A 13,123-nucleotide genomic window follows, 5' to 3' on the forward strand; every position below is an offset into this window, starting at 1 on the left:
TGTACTGAGCAGAGAAGGCAGGTAGAACGTGGATTCATGCCACCTGGGTAGGCTGACATCCCTAAGAACATGATGTGAAGACCTCGGCTCATCAAGTCTTCTCCTGACTTAGTCACCTTCACTCAGTTCCCCCATTTAACCCCAAACCTCCTCTCCTGTTAATTCTGTCCTCTGGTTTCCTGACTGACAATGCCCTGAGCCAAGCACGCCTGCCTCCAAACGCAGCCCATTAAACTGGTCTTCCACCACCCGGCATGCACCTGTCACCCTAGCACTTGGAAGGAGGAGGAAGAACACTGTGCCGTCCACAGTGAGTGTGAAGCCAGCCTGGCCTGTATATAGTAAAGCCGATCCTGTGTCTGTTCTGTGGGAAACCCCTCGACGTCATCATATTGCCTTTGGTGGCAAATCACATGGTCTGTGTTTGTTAGGTAGCCCTTCATGGTGTGGCCATGTCCTCTCCTCTAGCCTTCTCTCATCCCTTCTGACTCTGGCTGACTGCTTCAGCCACACCAAAGTGTGTTTGGATCTTTAGGTATTTACTTAGCCTCCTCATATTTGCCTCAGTTTGGCACCCCTAACCTGAAATGTCCCGTCTTCTCTCTGGCCCACTATATCTCAAGGGCAAGGCTCTGCTTACAGAAAGAGCCTGTAACTTTGCTGTTAGCACACTGACACCATCATTTTGTTTGTATTTATGGGACTTGAAGCAGTTGGAATTATTCAACTCTGTGCTAGGCAAATTAACTGAATGCAACAGGCCTTCCTGGCAGGCTTTCCTGGAAGGTTTGAAGGTGCTGTGTGTTGCAGTTGCTCTAGCTTGTGGGAGTACCTTTCTGCTGTGGACTAGCCACAGGAGTCACTCAAATACAAACAACCAAATGTTTTGGCAGGATATTAATCACACAAAAAAATAATAAAAGAAGATGGCTATGCATTCACACCCCAAAAACTTTCTGGTGTTAGAATGGTAAATATTAAAGAGTTTTCTAAGATAAGAACTTTCCATTCAGTGAAATTTCTAGAAGTTGTATGCCTTGCTCAGACTTCTGGCTGTCCTCTTTTTCCTCCAAGGGCCTGGGCTTGGGCAACAAACTACCTAGCCCTTCCTGACACCTTTGCATTTTTTGACTTCTGAGAAGTAAGAAATACAATATAAAAAAAAAAAAAAAAAAAAACTTCCCTCCACAGGGCATCTAAGGGTTTTCAGTACAGACTATCAGAGGCAGAAGATGAGGGGGGAAAGACATTATAAACTACTCTTCTATCAGGACTTCTCATTTTCCCTTGATGGTGTTGGAGGAAGCTTGGGCAGAGAGGCAACAGTCTTGAGCAACGATCCTCTGTTCTCTGGAAGCCTCCTCTGTTGAGGGAATTTCCTAGAATCCAGTCAGAGATGGCAAGCGGCCACTAAGGCTTCTCTTCTCGGTTGAAGTTATGATGAAACAGGAGCTGGAGATCTGGGAAAGGAGCCTGTGTCTTGACTACAAGAGAGGCAGACGCAGAGCGGCCAGGGAGGAGCAAGGGGAAGGTTTTGGTGCTGTGGGAGGATCTCCTTAAGTACTTTCTTTAGTCCCTGCCTGGACTCCACAGTCAGGAAGTTTAAATGATTTCCGTGTGGCCAGATAGTCAAGTAATGGAGGAAGAAATGCATGTGAAACATCTCCTCAGCAGGGTTGCTCTGGCTACAGCTAAGGCAGGGGTTCTCAGGGGATGTTCCTGTACTACAGAACGGCCCAAGGTCTAAGACACAGAGCAGCTCTTACTGTTTCTCTAAAAAGAAACCCTCTTCAAGCACAAAATGCCATACTTGATATTGTACTCTTTGATCAAATCACAATCAGCTGTTCTAGAACATTCAGATGCTTCTGTGTGTTGCCTGCAGATTTTGAGACTATTGCAGTAGCTAACATGCACTCAGTTACAGCTGTGTGAAGCAGCATATCTGTTTCGGGAACACAGACCACTTGTACTGTGGGATCACAAAACCTCATATGTACATTTTCCCTTGAAATCATTCCAGACACCAAATATATATTTGCCTCTGGATTATTAAAAAGAATCCCAGGCATAGTATATGTCCCAATTTGTGTGTGTGTGTGTGTGTGTGTGTGTGTGTGTGTGTGTGTGTGTGTGTGTTGGGTGGGGCTCTCATCGTGTGTGTGTGTGTGTGTGTGTGTGTGTGTGTGTGTGTGTGTGTGTGTGTGTTGAGTGGGGCTCTCATCCTGTGTGTTTGTGGACATCAGAGGACAACTTATGAGAGTCAGTTCTCTCTCTTTACTTCATGGGTCCGAAGATAGACTTAGATTATGAGACTTAGCAGCGAGCATCTTTACCCGCCGAGCCTTCTTGCAGACCTATCTGGACAGCATAAGGCTTTTGTTCTGGTCTATTTTATATCCCTTGCTGATTGCACAAATATCCTCTGTTTTTGACTGGATAGCAGCACCGTAACACATTCTCCACACCCATGCAGCACCTGCCTAAGCCAAAAGACATGCTCCAAACATCAACTTGAAAAGATCAAATATCACTGAGAAAAGGTCATTTACAAACTTATAGATAAAGCGAGGAATTTGTTTTCCATGACTTTACTAAGATATTGAAGGAGTCGGCCACAAGTATGAACTGTGGAACCTCTCAAGAGTTGCTGATCTGGTGTTGGCATCCTCGGTAGGGAACTTACAAGTTTTACTAAGAAGTTACCCAGGAAGATTGGAAAAAGGGTTTGCTGGGGTTTCATGTCTCTTCCCTGATTGTCTTCTGGGTTGTGAACTTGAACCTATGAGTGAGAATATTTGAACCACTGTTGACAATATTTTTGTGGCTTTTGATTTGAGCAGTGCGTGTGTGTGTGCGTGCGTGCGTGCGTGCATGTGTTAAGGCCATGACAAGGTGTCTCCCTGGAGTTACAGCAGGTCAGGTGACCTGAGTGCTAAGAACCAAACCTAAATCTTCTGGAAAGGCACCATGTACTCTTAACCACTGAGGCATTTCCCCCATCCCATCTCCATTTTTAAAACACTCCCAGAGAGGGCTGGAGAGACTCATTAGTGGGTTGCCATGCAAGTACAATAATTTGAGTTTGAATTCCCAGAAACCAAGTAAAGCAGGGCAATAGTGTGCATCTGTTATCTGAGCATCTCTACCATGAGGTGGTAGAAGGGGAGGTTAGAGGTCATCTAGCCTGGCTTACACACACACACACACACAGAGAGAGAGAGAGAGAGAGAGAGAGAGAGAGAGAGAGAGAGAGAACCTGTCTCAAACAAGGTAGGAAGGAAGGGAAAGTCCTCTGGCCTCTCTGGCTCATGGATACCCTCACATATGCGCATGGTACCCATATGCACAGAGAAAAAAGTTTTAATAGAACATTTCAAGAAGATTTGTGTTAGGACTATAGCAACTAGATTTTTTTTTATGCAGAAGAGAGACCAGGTTCAACTCCAAAAACAGTCTGGGCAAGGAGGATTTCTGCCTAAAGAGAAGTACAAATTTTACTAAGAGGAAAAAACATCAGGAATACAAACCAGTGTAATGGGCTTCTTGCTGAAAGCAGGCCAGGGTGGAGTGACATCCTTGGTGGAGGGTGACAGAAGAGCAGAGACTTTGAGGGTGGTTGGATAATGAGGGTAGAAGGCAGGGTTCTTTCTAAAACTGGGATTTAAAAGGAAGTGGGCAGTCAGGTGGGCTTAGGTGAGAGTTCAGAAGCCCGCTCAACTACCATTGGTTCCACATAGCATATATAGTTATTGTATATGATAATAATGTTCTGGCTAGTTTAGGCCAACGTGACACAACCTAAAATCATCTGAGAGGAAGGAACCTTTCATAAGCTGGGACTGTAGGCAAGGCTAGAGGGAGGGCATTGTTTTAATTAGTGACGTGGGGAAGGAGCAAGCCCATTGTGAGCGGGGCCATCCCTGGCCTGGTTGTCCTGGGCTCTAAAAGAAAGCAGGCTGAGCAAGCCTTGAGGAACAAGCCAGTAAGCTACTCCCCTCCACGGCCCCTGAGTCAGCTCCTGCCTCCAGGTCCCTGCCCTGTTTGAGCTCCTGCCTTGGTTTCCTTCACTGGACTGCTATTCAGGATATTTAAGCAAATTAAACCCTTTCCTCCCCAAGTTACCTTTGATTATGGCATTCATCATAGCAACAGTAATCCAGACTCAGACAAATGGCTTTCATTGTGGCATGTTCATATTTATCCCCATTACTCTATATTGTCCCCTACTCCACCCCTGATGCTCTTCGTCCTCCCAAAAAGTCCTCCTAATTCCTGTCTGTGGGTTTTGTTGTTGTTTGTATGTTTGTTGGAGTGCAGGAGGGTGTTGGGGGTGGGGGGAGGAGGGTAATGCTGTGACTTCGTTTGGGCCATTTACAGGATCAGAGCATTTGTTTGAGGGAGCAAGGTAGGAGTGACACCCCGGAAGAACCTTATCTCCCTCCCACAGATGCTGTTAACTGACCACTGCTCCTCTGGCAGAGGAGGGGCCACAAGAGCGACTCCGGGACAGGTTAGTGGACACAGTCATAAGTATCATTTCACTGCTGAGGGAAGTCTGAGAGGTGCCTCTGTGTAAATCCAACTCTAAAATGCCTTCAAAGAGTAGGCACAGATTGGTTTAATCTCTAAAACGCTAGCATGGTGGAGGTAGGGAGCAGGGGCATTGAGACAGCTTTCTAATCCTTTATTTGGAAAGGAGGTTGCCAAAGCGGTAAGTTTGAGGCAGAATGTCAGTTTACTCGAATAAATTCACACTAATGTGAAAATTAGCAAAAGCCCTTTAACACTCAGAATCATTTGCGTCTTGAAACGAGTTATTGCTTGATTCAGAATAAATCTATAGGGCGAGTTAATCCTGGAGGTGCTATAACACCTGTAGGGCAAATGAAAACAATGCTCCCTGACAGTGTTTCAGGGACAGCAAGGAAAACAAAGGCTGATCAGCCCCAGCTGGAAGTCTGGGGTGCACTAAGTGGCTCCTAATTGCCTTTAGGCTTTTGTGTTTCCTACTTCTAATGCCTGCCCCAGTCTCTTTAAACTCAATGTATTTTCTTTAAATAACGATCCCAGAGCTACAACTTGAGGACAGAGGAGACAGCGAGAGACAATGAGAAAGGGGTGGCAGCAGCTCTCTTAGCCACCAAGAGTCGGGTTTGCACTCACCTGTAGTCAATGACCACGTGCTATGAATGTGTCTGTGTTTGCATTCATTTTTCTACTGAAGCTTCTGTAGCAGAAAAATAACCGTGCATCACATTTGAGAGATGAGTTGAGCCGTTGTTCTAGGGCACTATCCAACCCTATTGCTCCTTTGGGCTAAAGTGATGTTGCTTGTGAACTCCCTTCAAGGAAAACAAATCCCATCTCACCGTCCATTTGTATTAACTCTACATTCTCAGAGGCACATTTCCGCACTCCCTCAAATTTCATCCTCTTCATGTACAGCCGTTTCACTGGGTGTAATTAGCCAGGAAGCCAGTTGTGCCCTCCAAGACAAGTGAGAATATTTGTGAACACTCCGCTCCCATTCTACCTGTTTTGTTTAAGTCCTCAGAGAATCTAGAAGCCATTCTGTTTATTCCTTGTGGAATGATTTCAGGACCACCATGCTAGCCATGAGTGGTACCAACTATTCCTTGTGAGTGGAGAAATTCTTTCTCAGCCAGCACTCTTCTAAGGGAACCCATTTTAACTAGTTCATGAGTACTAGTAATACCCACTGGGAAAAATAATGTAGGCCAGGAGATGTGGAATTCATTTGGGAGTGCCATGGATTCTCCATGAAGACCTGGTGTTCTCATAAGGGGGGGGGGGTGTGAGATGCAACAAATTTTATATGAAGAAATTTATGTGGGGGAAGAGAAGGGCAAAGGAGTTAGGGCCTGAGTGGGCCATGAGGGTAGAAAGAGAGTCAGAGACAGACAGATAGACTGGCGGATGGACAGACAGACAGACAGACAGACAGACAGTGGAGGAGAGAGAGAGATGTAGGAAGGGGGAGAGAGGCCAAGGTAGAGAGAATACAAGAGAGACAAGGTGCTGGGCTGGCCCTTTTATATCTGCTGCATAGCTGAAGAGCCCTCTGGCACAAACCTGGCCACAGGAGATGATGTCAGAAGTTGCTGAGCAACCTAGAGACAGGTTCAGGGATCTGCTTGTGAACTAACACCGGGGATTCAGTGTTTAAGGCTCTATGTCAGAACTACCTGTGGAGGTTTAAGTTGAGATACTCATGTTATTTAATTTTTTTCTACCACACACATTTTTTAAAAGTAAAGGTTGATTAGGGTGGCACACCTCTGTGATTCGAGATGACGCAAGAGAATTTTGAGTTCTAGGCCAGTTTGTGCTACAAAATGAGATCTTGTATCAAAAAAACAAAAATTAAAAAGGAAAAACATCACATGAAATGAAAGTTACCATTTCATCAAGTAACTAATACACAAAATTCTTAAGAGAGTTTCTTTTCCTAGTTTCAAAGCTTCACAGTTGAATGTGTGTGTTCAGCACACCCCAATGTTCCATAGCCACACATGGCTAGAGGATGGGAAAAGCTCTCTGAGATAACATAGGGAGGAGGACTTCTTAGGGGCCCAAGACATCTATTCTTCTAGAGTTTCAGAGAGGACATTAACAAGTTCAAAAGAAGGCTTGCAGGATGGTTCGGCATGTAAAGGCGCCTGCTTCAAAGACAGAGGCACTGAATCCAATCTCTGGGTCCCACGTGGTAAAAGGAAAGATCCTATTCTCAAATGTTGTCCTTTGACCTCCATGTGTGCACCCACACACACGTGTACATGCAAACTAATGAATGTAATAAAAAATTTTACAGGAAATAGTAGAAATGAAGAGACTTGCCTCACTTTCAGGATTTACAAGGAATGGACCAAGGACTTGGGTAGACGGAAGCTGGTCAAGTCTTATTATAAGAAGAACTTGGAATTAACTAAAAGAATAGTCTTGGTTTTCTCAAGTAAGAAAATCAGCTCCAACCCCAGAACAGGGTAGAAATAAAGGTGAAAGCCAAAGGTGACTCAACGCCCCCCGCCATGAACATGTGACAATGCCAAAAGGGAAGGTAGCTTCAGAAGCCAGTTTGCCAAGTGACTTCCTGGATTTAAGTTAGCCCCACCCCCCCACCCCCATCCCCCACCCCCCACCCCCCCACCCCCGCCTATGAGAGGAAATATCTCACCTCAAAGGATCCTTAATGATGGACACTTGACTCCTCAGTGAGTGGTGAGAACTCAGCAGGGCACCAGGAAGGCCTGTCTTCCTCTTGAGGGCAATCAGATTCCTTTTATCAGAATACTTCTTACCCATTCATAAGGCCCTCTCATTTGTTATCTGTTTAGTATGAACACACGCAATGGTCCCTAATTAGGTTTTTGGTTTTATTTTACCATCAGTGTGGGCTTTCACTAGCTTCGTAGGAGTGAAAGATGGCTCTTTTCAGACATGCAAATGAGAGATTGGCAGTCAATTTGAAGTTAAGGTTTCCCAGTAGTGCCATCACTACAGGGACACCTCTGGCTGTGCCACACTCTGAAAACTGTTAAATCTAGACCAGCATGCTTCTGTTCCTACTTCCCACTGCCCCCAAAAGCCTTTCTACTCTCTGTTCTTTTTGTGTATGTGCCAAGCGTCACCCCCTTGGAATATGCGGTCATTCATGGACGCTCCTGAAAGCACCTATTTCAAGCGGCTCTACATTTTGCTATGACTACTGTGTACATGGGGGACATTTTTTGTTGGGAGTGGTGTAGGAAGACACAAAAGCACTTTAACACAGAGAGAAAACATGATTTGATGATACAGCCTAGGAATCAGTGTGCTCAGAACCTTTTATGGGTACCAGACTTTTCAATACTCCATGCAAATAGAATACTTTATTAAAGCACAGGGCATTCCTCAAACGATTCTGTGTTGACACCAAGACGGCCTTGCCAGGAGACTAGAATAATGTGACCAAAGCCACACAGCTGACCTATTATGACCACGCCCCAGCGCTCATGCCTCTACAACACCTTCACAAGTAGAATCAATAACTTTAACTGCATCCTCTCCTCATAGCTGTGCTCCCACAATTACCAACCACATAAAGACCTGAGGTCTTCACACCTAGGAATGTTGGTAGCAGTGCGGCATGGGGAACATAGATTTGTTGGGTACATGGTGGCAGGCACTAGTGTTTGCTGGGATTCAGATCCCCAACAAGCAGCTGAGGTGCCTTTTTAACATACCAAAGCAGACCTGGCCTCCAGGTTCTCCCAGCATCCCTCAGTCCCTACCTGTTACAGCATGGCTGGCGTACCCTGCCCTCTGCCCTGAACTTTAGAGGTTATTCACCAAGCATTTTGGCATTGTGTGTGTGTGTGTGTCTGTCTGTCTGTCTGTCTGTCTCTGTCTCTGTCTCTCTCTCTCTCGCTCTCTCTCTTTCTCTCTGTCTCTCTCTTTCTCTCTCTCTCTCTCTGCTTTGTGCACCCCACTTCTGTTAGTTGTACCCTCTGCCCATCTGCACAGCAACTTCCCTGACCTCCTCCTATGAGATCAGTGAACCCACTGGAGAGCTACCCCCAGCAAACCTGCCTTTACATACTTTTAATTTGGCTTGAATTGGCTTATTTTGTCCTTGGAGAATACCTAGCAGTGTTTCTTTCTGTTTTGTTTTTAATGGTCCACGTGGGACTCTGTGGTGTTATCTGTCACTGCTCCCCATTGTTGGCACAGAAATGCTCCAAATGCAGAGGCTGACCATTCCACACATTCTTTTATTTACTCCACCACCAGGTGGCTGCTCCAACACGTGCCCCAGAAAGGCAAGCGTGCTCTGCTCTACCCTCCTCCCAACTTCCCCTGTTCCATCTGCAAGTAAGCAGTGCCCTCCCTGGAGGCTGTAGGAAACTGCTCTTGCCTAGTCACTTTCCTCTGTGGTCTCCTTTTCCAGCAATCATCAAGCCAGAAAGCCCAGCTCCTCCCAATGACCCAGACTTCAAACCCAGCTGATCTTCCTTAGAACAAGTTCTGCTTCTGAATATCTTTAGCTATTTCCAGCCTCAGAAGTTCCTGGACCTACCTTGCCTTTCCTCCCACAGATAGACACATCTATAGTTTAAATTTTAGATGATCAAGCTGAGTATTCCACAGTTCCCACCCACTTGTTTTCCCCCCGCAGTTAACCTTCGTGAACATCTGTTGAGTCAAAGCCAGACTGCTTTGTCTGAATGCCGAGGTCCTCTCCCAACTGTTGACTCAATCTTTCTCTCTCATGCCTCTCCCTTTGGACACCAGAGAAAACTGGATGCTATGGGTATTTGAATGACTATGGGGAAAAGATTACCTGTTCTTAAGCATATGTCTTGATATTTTTATTTACTTTTTTAAAGATTTATTTATTTACTCTTATGTATACAGTGCTCTGCCTGCATATACACTAACATACCAGAAGAGGGCATCCAATCACATTCTAGATGGCTGTGAGCCATCATGTGGTTGCTGGGAATTGAACTAAGGACCTCTGGAAGAGCAGTCAGTGCTCTTAATCTCTGAGCCATCTCTTCAACCCCTCAGATACTTTTATTACCCATGAAAATATTTTTTCTAATATGCAAGCTGCCATTTGTTAGCCTTGTCATTTGTGATTGATTAAATATTGGAATGGGCTAATGACGTCGAAGCCATACTATATAAATGCAGGTTTATTGGAAGCAGCTTGGGACGGGGAAGAAGAATGCATGCTGGGGATGGGGGGAAGGTAAGAAGATAGAGGTAGGAAAGGGGACAAAATGGGTGCAGCCAGAACAAAATGTCTGGATTCTATAAGGAAGGGTCTCTTGGAAAGGGGAAGCCCATCCCTAGTAGAGGGCAGGGCAAGCCAGCCACACCCTGAAGGAGGACCTAACATTTTTTATCTTTAATATTTTCTTCTCAACTCGAATAATGTCTCTGGCAGTGAATTGGGGGGTTGCCCATTATTAATGAAGGGAAGGCTTTAATTAGCATAGCATAGAGTTAGTGTTTAAACCAACCAGCCCTCAAGCAAAACTCTATGCTGGAAGCTCCTCGTGTACAGAGCACTATGGTAACTCAGATTTATTCCATAAAAGGAAATTTAGATACTCATAAATACGCAGAGATGCCTGGAAAAAGAATCTGGGGGCTCTGTGAGCGTTAGCGCAAGCAGCTGTATGTGCTCATGTAGTGTTTTAAGAATGAGTCATGAGAACTGCATCTTCAGAGAGGATATGGCCAAATGAAAAAAAAAATCAGCACTCACTTCCTTTTTGGAGAGACTTCAAGAAGGAAATTGTGTTTCCAATACTCTTTTGCCACGAAGAGGAAGAAGCTGAGGTTTGTGCAGGGCGATGAGTTAAATAGCTCCCTCTTCCGGATCTGAAACCAATTGAGAAATATACACAAGTACAGGAAAAGCGATTACAATAAATCCTCCACTGATGACCAAAAAATTAAGCTGAGGAACATGCCCTGGATTCCCAAACTGCCTTCTTATTTTCTCTTTGCTTTAATTTTGAATAGAACTTTCTGGCCTCTATGGAAGAAAGGGGCACCTGTAAATGACCAGCAAGCAGTTCTCAGAGAAGAGACAGAAAGAGTGAGCCTCCTGACTATTCCCCGGCCCATCCCACCCACCAGATAAGCTGCAAACCAGCTCTTTGTAAAAGGCCAAATACTGAATATTTCAGGCCGCACTCACTGTTCTATTCTTAGTTCCGCAATGGTTGTGTGAAAGCAGCTGCAAATGCTGTGTATGAAAGGAAGAGAGGTAGTGCGCCTCTGGAGCTGCCTAAACTGAGAGATGCAGGAGCCTGAGTGCCTTCAAAAATGGAAACTGATGGTTCCATACTTCTGTAGTCTGGAAGTCCGATCACGAGGCATAAGCAGGGCAGGTCCTTTCTGAGAAGTAAGACAGTCTCTGCCCTGGCCATCTCTCCTGGCTTCCGTGGCTCTCAGACAACCGCTGTCATTCCCTTGCGTGCAGAATCATCCTGGAGACTTCTGCCTTTACTTACATTTGTCATTCTTCTGGGTCTAGTGTTCTCTTTGGTATTCTCCTGATGTGAGCATTAGTCCCATTGGATTAAGAGCCTACTTTAGCATGACTAGTTCTCTCTGGGTTACAGTGGTTTATTTGAAGGTTGAGGTCACAGTTCAAACTGCTTATGGTTAGGACTTTAATGTACAGATATTGAGATGGAGCCAAAAGTGTTTTTCTTATATATCTCTGGGAAGCCAAATATGAGTGGGATGTAAACCGGGTGTGGTGGCTCACAATTGTAATCCCAGCACTCCAGGAAGCAGAGGCAGGTGGTTCTATCTGAGTTCAAGGCCAGCCTGGTCTACAGAGCCAGTCCAGAACAGCCAAGGCTACACAGAGAAGCCCTTTCTTAAAACAAACAAACAAACAAAGAAGTGGGGATGTGAAGACCGGAATACTAAATGTGTCCTGTCATAGAGCTGAGAGGACACTAGCCACTGGGAGGCCATAGTCTGGGTAGTGTGGGGGACATTGGCCAGGACTTTCGTATGAAATGGTCTAGTGACAGGTGTGACTAGAGTAAGATAAAAACAAAATTATAAAGGTAAACATGGACACTTAGGAATGGAGGAGAAAGCACAACATAGAGGATTTATTTTAGAGTAATTAAAAACCATAGGATGCACTAGAAACATTGACATCATCAAAGCTCCCCCAGGAGGCAAAAGAACCAGAGGGCAATGCAGAAGTCCAAGTGAAGGATGAAGATGATCTTTTTTTAAAATTTTATTTATTTATTAATTATACATATTCTGCTCACATGTGTGCCTGCCGGTCAGAAGAGGGCACCAAATCTCATTGTAGATGGTTGTAAGACACCATGTGGTTGGTGGGAATTGAATTCAGGACCTTTGGAAGAACAGACTCTTAACCTCTGAGCCACCACCCCAGCCCCAATCTTTTTTTTTAAACAGACAACAGCAGAAATCCTTGGTTTTTTTTTTTTCCACTGTGAGTTCTAACTTTTATCTAAAAGTCTCTTATTGCTAGAGGTCGTTGTTTATAAGCTCACACAGTGCCCATAGAGTAGAATTGTAGTCTAAGGAGGACTTTTAGTGTGGTTAGACATACATTATTTTAGTTAGATCCCTAACTGCAGTTCTTAATTGTCTCTCACTGGTCTTGGTCATTAATTGATGGTAGTTCGTTCTGCAGTTTTTGTTAACAACGGTTTTACACGCACACACACACACACACACACACAGAGAGAGAGAGAGAGAGAGAGGGAGAGAGAGAGGGAGGGAGAGAGAGGAGAGAGAGAGGATGTCTTGGACTCAAATTCATAACCAGTATCCATCCCAGCCTCCCATATGCTAGGATTATAGCTGCGTACCACTTTTCCAAGCTACTGTGTGACTTTAACTGTAAGCCTTCCTGAGCCGTCAGACTGATATTATGTATTCGTCTCAGGAGACATGACACTCTCCTTCTGGACCAGTGGTCCCCAATGTTCCTTATGCTGGGACACTTTAGTACAGTTCCTCCTGATACGGTGACACCCCCCCCCCCCCGCAACCATAAAATTATGTTGTTGCTACGCCATAGCTATAATTTTACCACTGTTGTGAATTGTAATATAAATATTTGATAAGCCGGATACCTTATAGGCAGCCTCTGTGACAGAGTCATTCAAACCCCGAAAGGGTCCCAACCCACAGGTTGAGAACCATTGCGCTGGATTGAAGGAACCATGTGGTGTCCATTCCTGCAGGCAGAAGATAGTATCTTCCAGTTAGAATCTAGGTTGAACAAAATATGGATTAAGTACCACTCTCGTTGTTTCTATTCCTTAACTGTCTGGCATCCATTAACACCTTGTAATGTGTTGGCAAAACTTTCCATAATTGTTCTGCTGATGTGGCACAGATGTGTATCTACCTTGCAGAATGCCTTGCCTCCCCTCCCTTTGAAGACTGGTCACTCTGAGGCTCACCTAGCCTCATTGCTGCTTTCCACTTTACTTACAGAATCTGTAAGTTAGACCATTTTCTGTTAGGTCTAAATGTAGTTCCACGTGGCTTAGCTAAAGGATACATGTACCACGACCAGTTCACATGGGGCAGA

Source organism: Acomys russatus, chromosome 19 (genome assembly GCF_903995435.1).
Source record: "Acomys russatus chromosome 19, mAcoRus1.1, whole genome shotgun sequence".
Taxonomy (NCBI): domain Eukaryota; kingdom Metazoa; phylum Chordata; class Mammalia; order Rodentia; family Muridae; genus Acomys; species Acomys russatus.